The sequence below is a fragment of the Arvicanthis niloticus genome, chromosome 4 (genome assembly GCF_011762505.2).
Source record: "Arvicanthis niloticus isolate mArvNil1 chromosome 4, mArvNil1.pat.X, whole genome shotgun sequence".
In the NCBI taxonomy this organism is placed as follows: domain Eukaryota; kingdom Metazoa; phylum Chordata; class Mammalia; order Rodentia; family Muridae; genus Arvicanthis; species Arvicanthis niloticus.
The window spans coordinates 36,385,615-36,397,071 of NC_047661.1; the positions used below are offsets into that span (position 1 = coordinate 36,385,615).

At 38.7% G+C, this 11,457-nt stretch overlaps 1 long non-coding RNA gene across 2 annotated transcripts in view; it reads right to left on the minus strand.

Moving 5' to 3' along the window:
* LOC143441983 (uncharacterized) overlaps positions 1-10,060 on the minus strand; it is a 23,020-nt gene extending 12,960 nt beyond the window's left edge. Inside the window, exons 1-2 of one of the 2 annotated variants that reach the window (XR_013109816.1) lie at positions 9,764-10,060; positions 4,187-4,245 (exon numbers count right to left, since the gene is read on the minus strand). This is a non-coding gene — a long non-coding RNA (uncharacterized LOC143441983). Of the gene's footprint in view, positions 1-3,749; positions 3,819-4,186; positions 4,246-9,763 lie in introns of those variants that run through there. The other variant, XR_013109817.1, reaches the window with a different exon arrangement.
* Positions 10,061-11,457: the final 1,397 nt, after the last annotated feature.

The following is an 11,457-nucleotide window of genomic DNA, read 5'->3' on the forward strand; positions in this document are numbered from 1 at the left end:
TGATCAAAATGCATTTTATACACGTATTAAATTGCCAAAAATAATTAGTAAAAATATTATATATTTATATATTTCCCTTTTATTGAAAGTAGATTTTTTCCCCTCATAGAATATCTTCTGATTGTGTTTTCCTTTCTGCCACTCCTCCCACTTCTTCCTCACCTTTCCTCTCATCCAAGAAAAACTAACACATTGGAATTGGAAAAACAAGCAAAGAGAGAAGAGCCCAAGAGAAGGCATAAGAAACAGAGACCTGTTTGTTTATATACTCAGGAATCCCATAAAAACACTAAACTGGAAGACATAATATATCTGCAAAGAACCTGTAGGGTAAAAAAAAAAAGAGAAACTATATATATATAATATATATTATATATAATATATAATGTATTATATATAGTTCCTTTTATATATATTTATATTTTATATTATATTTATATATTTTAATATAATATTTATATATTATATTTTTTGTATTTAATATTATATTTATATATTTTATATTTATATATGTATATATAATTTAAATATATAATTTAAATATTATATATAATTTACATTTTAAAACAATAAGATATTAAAAAGAAGAAGAGCTCTGACAAGACATTATGAGACAAGGACCCACTAAAGATGCGGCTAAGTTGATGTTCTATTGGCCATCTGCTACTGGGCTTCATCCCACTCTGTAGAGTGGCTTGTCCAGTGAAACTCCCTTGGAGGAAATTAAATTTACATTTACAAGTGCTTATCAACTGGAGATTGCTTCTAGGTTAGGAATGTCCACTCTTTTCAGCTCTAGTCCCGCATGGTACAGCCCCATGCAGGACCTGTGCATGCTGCCTCAGTCTCTGTGAGGTCACATGAGCTTTGCTCAGTTGATTCAGAGGGCCTTGTTTCCTTGGTGTCCTCCATCCTCTCTGGCTCTTACCTCCTTTCTACCTTCCCTTCTGTGGGTTCTCTGAGCTCTAAGAAGAGGGATCTGATGGAGCCATTTGCTAGAGGCTGGTATCCGAAGCTTTCTCACTCTGCATGCTATCTGGCTGTGGGTCTGTCTCTGTGTTTATTACCATGTACAGCATCAGGAAGCTCCTCTGATAGTGATTGATCAAGGTGCTGATCTGCTTTCTTGCCCCAAGTCAATATTATATTTTAAAAAACAAGTAAAAAGCCAACCATGTGATTGACTTGTTCTTAGAGATTCATTGAAACAAATGCAATTAAAAAAAATTACAGGAAAATCTCTCAAGTGAAGAATCAAGGTTTAAAAGAATCATTCAGGTATTTACACTCAAATAAGTTTTACTGTTTTCTGTTTGGTTTTTGAGACAGAGTCTTACTATGTAGCCCAGCCTGGTCTTGAGTTTGCAGTCCTCCTGCAAACTGGACCTTCTGACTCTTGAGATTACAAGTATGTGATACCGTATTTGGCAAAATAATAATAATAATAATAATAATAATAATAATAATAATAATAACTGTAAAATATGTTTTGAAAAACTCCCATTAAGGCTCATCAATTGGAAATTTCAGAACAATAAATATGGAAAAATACGTAACAACTTCTAAAGATTCTTATGCAATATTTTAATGCAACCAAGGACTAAATCATGGGGGAAGAAAAAGATTTTTAAAGTCTCACACAAAGCCAGACAGTAAATCAAGTGTAAAGGTAGCATAAATATGTTCTCAAATGAATCAGGCTTTAAAAAAAAAAAAAAAAAACAAAAAAAACTGTAGTAATAGAATTAGTTAGAAACAATAGTGCAGGCATGTAATGCTTCCCGCAGCCCTGTTCTTCTCTGCCCACATCCTTTCCCTCCCAGGCTGGCTTGCCTCTCCTCTTCCATACCCAAGGTTTGGATGGCATAGAACCAGACTGTGCCAGAGGCTCTCCACAGACAGCCTAGTCCAGAGAGGGAAAGAGGAGAACAAGGGGTTGAAAGACACTTTTAACAAGGTGATTTGAAACAGCTAGGGTCCATTTCCTGACTCCATTCCAGGGTGCTGTGGTTTCTAGTTATGACTTGCAGATGGGCACAGTTTTACTGTATTTGGTCAGGAAACTTGAAATAATTCAATGCCACATTTCATGGGATGATGATGATGATGGGTGATGAGCCACAGATTTCCCAAAAAGAAGAAAGTAAAAGTAAATTGTCATGAAGGTGAATCCAGAGCCTCTGATGGAAGCACAAGGTGTCTCAGCTAGACTGACATGTTTGTTTCATTTCCCACATAACAACACTATTTTCAGAAAAGCCTGCAGGAAGAAGACACAAGCTCCTTTGGATAGATATCTGTTCTCAACAGAGGCACACATTAGCAATGCTGTGTGATAACCAGAAGGACTCGTTCTCACTAAGCTAAAGTTGCCTCCTGCTAGAATATATAAGCCCCATGTGAAGACAAAACTGGGCTGGAATTTTTGCAATTAAAACTGTATTTCTTTAGCTAGAGACTTCGTTCCTTGTTTAGATGCAATTACTCCAGGAAACTGCAATACATGACTCTGTGAGGGGGAACCACATGAGGTCTTGCTGTGACCAAATTTTAGAGCCTTTGAAAAGGCAAGATTTTATAGGTAAAGGGTGGCCACAGAGCAGGAGTTGAGCAGCACACAGAGGTCATCCAGTCTCTGCACTTGGCCTAGGGTCTCGGTTGTTACAGCTGGTCTCAGAGGAATCTGGAGGTTTATTCATTAGACAGACAGCAATGGCATTGTGAATGTACTCTAGGTGTCCCTAGGACATCAGAGAGTCAAGCAGATAATGAGCTCACTCTTAACAGGAAGAGAAAAAATCTCACGGAATAAATAACATTGTATTATGCAGTAGTTTAGAAAGAGGCAAATTGTTAAGGAAAAAAAAAGCCAAGCAGAGCCAAGTAGTGTCCTGGGGTCAGGAGCACCAAGGTATTAGCAGGATGCCCTGCTTTCAAATGAAGCTAGTGGTCCGCATTTTCAAAGGAGGAACTCAGTAAAAGACCTGCATACACAGGGGATGTGATGGGCTTTTGAACAACTCTCGCACACTGAAAATTCACATAATGCATGGGCTAAGAGGTAGGGAAGGCGCTCTCGTTATCCTCTCTGGATATCTGTAGACATTTGAATAACAAAACATTGTCTCTGTCATTGTTTTGTGAATGTAAGGGATGTGCTGAGCTTCACAATCCAAAGCAAATGAAAACATGTCTCTTTGAGCTATGACAGACCCTCACCTCCACCTCACCGGCAGACCTGCGTGTATGTACAAAACAAGACTAATTTACTGGGTGTTTCTTTCATCAACATGTGGAAATACTGAAACATTTGAATTAAATATACTGTTACCAGAGGATAATTATCCTAAGTGTTTTGAGTGTGTGATCTGCCTCACGCTGAAGGAACAAAAGGCCAGAGACTGCACTGGCTGCAAACACAGTCCCTGTCTAATAGAAAGTAGGCCCTTAACTGTGGGGTCTGCCTCCATCACTAGCTTTTATGGGGTAGGGAAAGCTCTATCTGGAAATTGAAGCTCATTGAAAATTACAAGGAAAAGCCATCATAACCATAGAATGTAGTGTGTAGTTTTTGCTACCCCGCTTTAAGTTCTGGGTGGACCGTGCTATAAGCCCTAACCAGGTTCCTGCAGATCCTTGGATGAAACACACACACACACACACACACACACACACACACACACACACACATTTAGATATTTTTTTAACCTGCCTTATGGCTCAATTGCTGGGTGCTTCTAGTCGCCTACCTGAGGAAACAGTCTATGGTCACTCAGCCTGAGAGATCATACAGCTGGCCACGTTTTTCTCCCTCCTAAGCATGATGAATAATCCTACCCTCTCTCCTGAGTCTTCTAGCTTGCCTGCGGGGATCTGGAAGTCCCACCTATTCCACCTAGCTCATTGGCTGCTGGCATCTTTATTGATGGATCAAGAACCAATTGGGGAATAGAACCACCCCCTACAATAGAACAGAAGAGGAAGAATTTTGTTTTGTGTTTTTGCTTTGCTTTTTTTTTTTTTTTTTTTTGAGACAGGGTTTCTCTACATAGCCCTGGCTGTCTTGGAACTTGCTCTGTGGACCAGGATGACTTTGAACTCACAGAGATCTGCCTGCCTCTGCTTTATAAATACAGGGATTAAAGGCTGAAGAGGAAGAACATAGATTAAGCTTATTTTGTCTTACCTTGATATGTGGTGACTTTGGCCTTCGGATCACCCACTCATTCATCTTTTCTGACAAACCTTAGTGTGAGGACAACAGGAAACAGAAAAGAGGTGAACTCAATGTTGACAAACAGACATTTGATTCACCAATCAAATGTGATTAATGAATAAAGACAAGCAACTAAGGAAATTCAGCCCCATGAAGTGAGATCACACATCCTGAGCACAAGCAGCAAACGTCTCAGGCAGAAATGTTCTTGGGAACATTTGGTACTCTTCCTTTAATTGTCTTATGTTTGAAGATCTTTCTTTAAATAAGACGTATTTATTTTTTGCATGTGAGTACACTGTTGTTGTCTTCAGACACACCAGAAGAATAGCATGGGATCCCATTACAGATGGTTGTGAGCCACCATGTGGTTGCTGGGAACTGAACTCAGGACCACTAGAAGAGCAGTCAGTGTTCTTAACCATTGAACCATCTCTCCAGCCCCGAGTTTGAAGATTTTCAAAGATGTATACGATAAATATTTCTTTTGGGGAGAGGGCTTATGCTGTTAACTATCCAATTCTTAGTCCTGTAGGGTAGAAAGCCTTTCTTTGTTGGAGCTAGTTAGATTCTCTCTGTGTCTACTCCTTTGACTCAAACCATAAGCCATCAATCAATGAATGGTTTATCTTAAGACTTTGTACTCTTCTTGAGTTGGCAAGATGGTGGCCAGGTAGAATCAGTACACCTGGAATATAGCCATAGTGACAGAGGTAACCAGAATGACAGCAGTACCCAGAGCCATAGCAGGAGTGATTGCAGGGGTAGACCAGCAAATCAGCAGAGCCAGTGTTTCCCTTTGGTGCAGCTTGTTCAGCTGTTTGTAACATTATAAAGTCCCGAAAGTGTCCTGAAGGTGTCCTGAGTCTGCTTCCCCAATCTTACCCAGAACGGTAAAGCTTCTAGATGCCCTGTAATAAATTACTTCCCAACTTGAAGAGCCCAAGGTTGTCTCCGTCTTCAACTGAGAACCTTGTCTGATTACATGCATGTGAAACTGGATTGGTTACCCATTCTCTTCATCTCATAATAGAGAAGAGGGTGTCTCAAAGAAGCTATGACTGAGTTATTAAGCAGAAAGGTTTTCTGAATTAAAGAGTAAGTTATGAAGAGGATGATAAATGTATTGCATGGAGTGTAAGAAACAAGTTAGGCCATAGGAGTCATTAGCAGTTGCTAGGGAGCTGTAGTTTGGAGTGACCACATACATATGTTTAAAGAACAGTGTATGTATAATTTGATGTAAGTGGGGGTCCAAGATTGCTAAGTGCTCCCTTGGAAAAGGAGTAAGTATGTGCAGCTCAAGTGCAGTAGCTTCTGGGTTTCTAAGTTCTCTCTATATTTACCTGCCTCAGATATCATTTATTCCTTTGAAAAGTTCTTTAAGATTTCTAGGCTACATATCAATGCCTATAGATACCTTTTCTTTTTCTCTTTGTTTCATTTTCTTTCTTTCTTTCTTTCTTTCTTTCTTTCTTTCTTTTTTTTTTTTTTTGTGAGTTTGGTAATGAACATGCTGTCTCCAGAGGTTCCTGCCCATCTTGTAACAAGATTCTAAGTTAAGGAGAATGAAGAGTCCTTTCTTGAGGTGGTTGGATATTGGAGGTGACCTACCTCAAGTCTCTGAATATTCTTTCTCTTCCTTTTGGTTGGAATGGAAAGGTACAAAGCAGGAGAATAAATTGGATGAAGAATTAATCTTTCAAAATCTTACTGATGGCTTCTCCTTCCATCCCATAGGATGGGACGCTTGTTACATTTTATGTGAGGTTTTACCGAGCAATACAACTCATTTTTGTTATGGTGGATTTTATTATTATTTCACTCCAGTTACATTTGCAGTTTGAAAACTACTCATGGCTATTTCATGATCAATAATTTATGTAGCCTTACAAACAATTTACTTTAAAGTCACTAGCCCACAGAACACTCACAGCCTTGTCCCATCAATGATTGGCTCTTAAACCTCTTAAGGCTGAATTCAGGATTCAAGGTATTAATAGGCTAGTAACATAACTAAAAAGAATCTCACCAGTTGTTAATTAAAGCAAAGAGAAGTGGTAAGTAGAAAATAATCATGTTAACCATGAATTTAGTAAGACTTAAATATAGCTCCCACAGAGCCTGTTAAAATCTACATTGTGACATATAATGTTGAACTTTTTAAAACACCCAATGCCCACTACCTAGTAAAGACAATAAACAACAGCTAAATGAGAGAACTCTTTTCGTTTTCATGGGAGACAAGGAGAAATTCCATCTGCCCCATTGCTACCCCAAGGTCATTAACAGTCACTTTACTTCATGGGATCTTTGTAGAGAGAATCTCTTGTGTACTGTGTGGAAGCATCACCTGTCAATTCAAATCGGATGGCCTATTAGCAAATGGCAGGAAGTGGTAGGTGAGAGTTCCAGTAGAGACTGAACTCTGGGAGATAGTCAGAGGTGGAAGAGTCACCCTGGACTCTAAGGAATTCGGATGTATGAAACTGAGGAGAGGTAACTAGCCTTGGGGTTGACATAAAATAATTTAAATGAGTTAAATAAGTCATTAGGTAGTCACTGAACAAGTCTAAGCTATGGCCCAGGCATTTATTCATACATAAAAAGTTGTTATTCTGGAGCTAGGGCCTGGGAGGAAAAGCAGGAGTTTACAGGTCTTCTCATCGGTAATTGAGTATAGTAAAATACAAATTGTGCTGTGTCACAGTCATGGTGTTGAGTTGAAGAGACTATTTTAAGACCACACGAGGAAATATTTCTAACCACAGGATTGAAAGGAAGTGTCTTTTGCTCTTTATTGTATAAAGACCTTCAGTCAAGACCTGAAACGCTAGGGGCAAAAGAACCTGAGAAGGGGAATACATTTCTTCCTAGGGGACAACAATGTTCTTGAGATAAAATACAAAGTCCAAGAGTTTCACAATAAGGAGCTTAGATGTTATGTTACTTAGCTGCCTCACTGGAAAGATGTCCTTCCGATGCTGAGAGTTCAGGATGCCCTTCCTTGGTTGCAGCACAAGGTTATTCCTTTGTCATTTTGAGGTGTGGACAAATTGTATTGATCATCACTGTCCACGGGGCCTGTCACTCAGCACACAAACGTCAGAATGCAGGTAGGGGTAGCTGTTGAATAATACAACAGCCCAGCACCTGATGTTAGCATTCCATGATTTCATAACAACTCATTTCTCTCTTCAGTACCGTCACAAACAAAGACTTGACAGGAAAATCCTGAGCATTTCAGGGTTCCTATTTCCTTGACAATATTAGCTTCTTAGCATTCTGCTCACATCCCAAGGACGGCTAAGTGTCTCCTCATGCCTGTTTCCTCATAGTTGTACAACATATAGGAATTTTCTCTAAGACTATACTTGCAACTAATCCAATTAAACACACACACACACACACACACACAAACACACACACATCCATGGAGCCAGTTTGTTGTGTTTAAGATAAATACTAATTTCATTCAAAACTTCAACTAGCAACCCCACCCTTTGCACTTTGGCAAAGTCCCTTTGTGCCATGTGAGGTCAAATGTCCTGGAGTGAGAATATGGATTTAAGATCACTTTTTAGTCTTCTACTATCAACTGGAAGTCTATTCAACAGAAGGACAAAAACACCTAATACACTCACCAATGTGGGTTAGAAATTGCTTTTTACTGTTCAGCACAAGAATAGTTACCAGGGAGACGGAAACAGTGTGTCTCTACCACTTGCTCATCGTGGACACAACTCCAATGTTCTTTAGTACACACTGTTACCTGAATGTCACTTGGCTCTTGCTCCTGACCTACTCCCTTCTAACCCTTAACTTTGTCATTGATTTCAAGTGGCACTGACATTCAACTCAAGAAAATGTCTCTATTATTTATTCCTCTCCTTTTGTAAACTCTGTAGAGTTTTTGCAAAATGCCATGACTTTGTGTCAACTGTAAGGTTCATTGCTGTACATTATTTTTTAAAAGTGTTACCAAGAAATGTCTGATAAAATGACATCTAACTTTGATCTCTACCAGAAATTCCTATAAGATTAAAAGCCTACAGTTAAAAATCTATACAAATTTGTAAATATAGTGTTTCTTTTGTCAGTGCTAAAAAAATATGTCTGTGGCCAGAATCACACTGTAACATACAATATGTTCATGCTCTTCCTATGATGTTACTGTAGACGTGAATAGAGCACCAGGTAGCATACAAGACACGTTTTGTGCTATTAATCAGCATTAGTCTCTTCCACTAAATAGATGATTCATTCTTTACTTTCTCCATATTTTCAGTGATAGTATTGGATTGACCACATAATTAGCAATCAAATTATTTTTGCTTGGTTAGTCTTTCTTTTAAGGTCACATATGATTGGATTACTTTATTCTCTCCTATATACTTAGATACATAAAAAAAAAAAAAACCACCAATGGGAACCTGAACTTAAAAAAAAAAATGAAAAATTCACATATGATGATTGACTTCCAAGTAGTGTAAGATTCTTGTCCTGCTAGGAGAAATAGTTTCCTCAAGACTTAAAGATGGTGCTGTGTGTTTGTATATGAACGCATCAACTGTGGAAGCAAGATGTACTTGGAACCTGATTGACTGCTCCTGCTTCCATCTCCAGTTCTCAGATGATGTTCTAAACCTATGTGCTACATATCCCTCCATTGCAGGATAGTTAACACTTTGCCTTTGAGTCTGGTTTATTTAGAACTATAATTTTAATACTTGCATTCTTGAGTTCTTGCTTTCTTTCACACTTACTACTTTTATAAAACCCATGCTAGGTTTACCATATACAGTCCATTATAGCTTTACATGATAGCATCTCTTCTGTGTGACCTCATGCACATGTAGAAACACAGCATTATTAGTACCTCAGAGTTCCCTTCCCCCATAACCAAAGTTCTCTATTTTCTGACTTTTAACAACATGGAGAAGTGTTTGAAACTCATCTTACTTGAAACAGGGCAGAAACCTGGAAGCAGAAACTGATGCAGAGCCCATGGAGGAATGCTGGCTTGCTTCCCCTGGCTTGCTCAGCTTTCTTTCTTATAGAGCCCAGGACCACTATCCCAGGGATGGCTTCACTCGCTGTGGGTTTGGTTCTCTTCGTTAGTCACTACTTAAGAAAACGCCATACAATCTTGCATACACCTCAACCTTATGGAGGCGTTTTTTAAGCTCCCTCCTCTCTGATGACACTAGCTTGTTTCAAGCTGAAATAAAACTAGGCAGTACAGTAATCGTATAATAGCTTGGATTCTGCATCTCCCTACACACACACACACACACACACACACACACACACACACAAAGAGAGAGAGAGAGAGACACAGAGAGAGAGAGAGACACAGACAGACAGACAGACAGACAGAACATGTAAATTCCTTAAGCTATATTTTATTTCTTCTTTTAAAAAGAATATAACAGGGTTCCCTTCCCCAGTAATGTCTCATTAATCATTAATCCATCTTTTTTCTCACTTCTTACCAGTCAGACTTGCTGAAAAAGCCTTCTGAGTTCCTTTAATCTTTGTACCTACCCAATCCGTCGAGGGACTGCTGTTCTCTCCTGTCACCTGTTGTCCTCCAGGTTGCTCTGGTCAGAGGTCACCGTCTGTCACAGTCTCAGGGGGAGATGCATTTTATATCTTTCAAGGTGGATTTCTCCCTCCTCCTTTGTGATTCTCTGCACAGCTGTACTTTTCTTGTCTTAAAAGAAAATTAAAATCCCATAAGTATTAATTAGAGAGAAAGGCTTAGTTTCCTAAAGACTCCTTGGGGCACTTTCAAGCACTTGCCTCTCATTTCTCTTGGTTGATTTGTTTTTTGTTTTTTTTTTTTTTTTTGTTTTTTTTTTTTTTTTTTTTTTTATATTTAAACAAATGAATTGATGCCATGTATCTTGCTTTGGGGTATGCATTCATCTTTTTTTTTTTTTTTTTTTTACTGTATTAGACTCAATTGGTCACTAGTACCACCCTTCGATGGCTCTCATTCATGTTTGCCTCCCTCCCCTTTGTTCAGAGGCAGAATATAACTTTGACTGAGGCTTTTTTCTCTGCTTCTAGCATCAATGTTTCCTCCTCTGTCTACAGGATGGCTCAGACGATGGAAATACAATGTGCTTCCCCCCCCCCCAAAGTTACTTAGAATAACGCCCCCTGAGGAAATAGTTTGAGTGCTTTGAAGAATTTGAAGAGTTTAAAAGTCTAACTACATCTAGAATTCCTGATAGAGCTGAACTCTAGGGACATGAAATATTATAAAGGATGAAGGAAGCTCTTGATGGGAAGACAAGAAACATATTCTTATCTAGGGCAGGGACTAACTGGCTACATAATCACTCCAGGATAATATTTCTTTATCTGCAGGATTATTATAGGAATTCACAGTAGATATTGGAGATGGGTGTTTAGACCTTATGAGGACACATAAGAAATGCCTAAGGCTGCAATTTTATGACCTTAACCATAAGAAAAGAAATTATCCAAAATTAGCTTGGGCTATAAGGATGCATAAAAGCTTTAGTGAAAAGTATTGCATGGATAGATAAGTTTTAAAATGTCAAGCAAGTATATCTTCAGGGTCTGTGATTTTTGATATTTTTGAAGAATATCCTTAGGTTTCTTAAATTTCTTGATTGGTTAGCTATAATCTGTCTCTCTCTTTTGGGTATCACACTCCTAGGGACTCTGCCATATAGTTTACGATGCCCTCAGGATTTTGGGCCTTCTCCAGTTTTGCTTATAAAGATAAATAATTCCTCTGCTCAGCAAGAAATATAATAAAAAAAAAAAAATAAAGATCTGAGTTAATTGAAAGAGAAGCCAGCCCGGCTTGACCTGCCAGCTCAAGGCCTCAAGCTTGGCTCTGTCAGAACTGCAACCCTGAAAGAATGTAGGTTTGAAAATAAGTTTCAAGCCTTTTAGGTCCTGCACTAATTGTTGATGGGGTCCAGGACATGCAACCCCCAAATACTTCAAGCTGAAAGAATTTGAGAAAACAGCAGAAGCAGGAAGGTCATTCTGACCTTCCCTCCACCCTTCTTCCCCAAGCAGATCATAAAACCTAGGAAGGATTTTCTGACCTTTCCTGAAATAGATTGCAGACCCTTCCTTCTGGAAGAGGGGCTCTTATCTCAGAAGACACAAGGCAAGGGTAGGAATTCAAACAAACCAGGATTGCTAAATTTCCCATTTACTATCATTGGATCATACACTCCCTTTGTTCAATT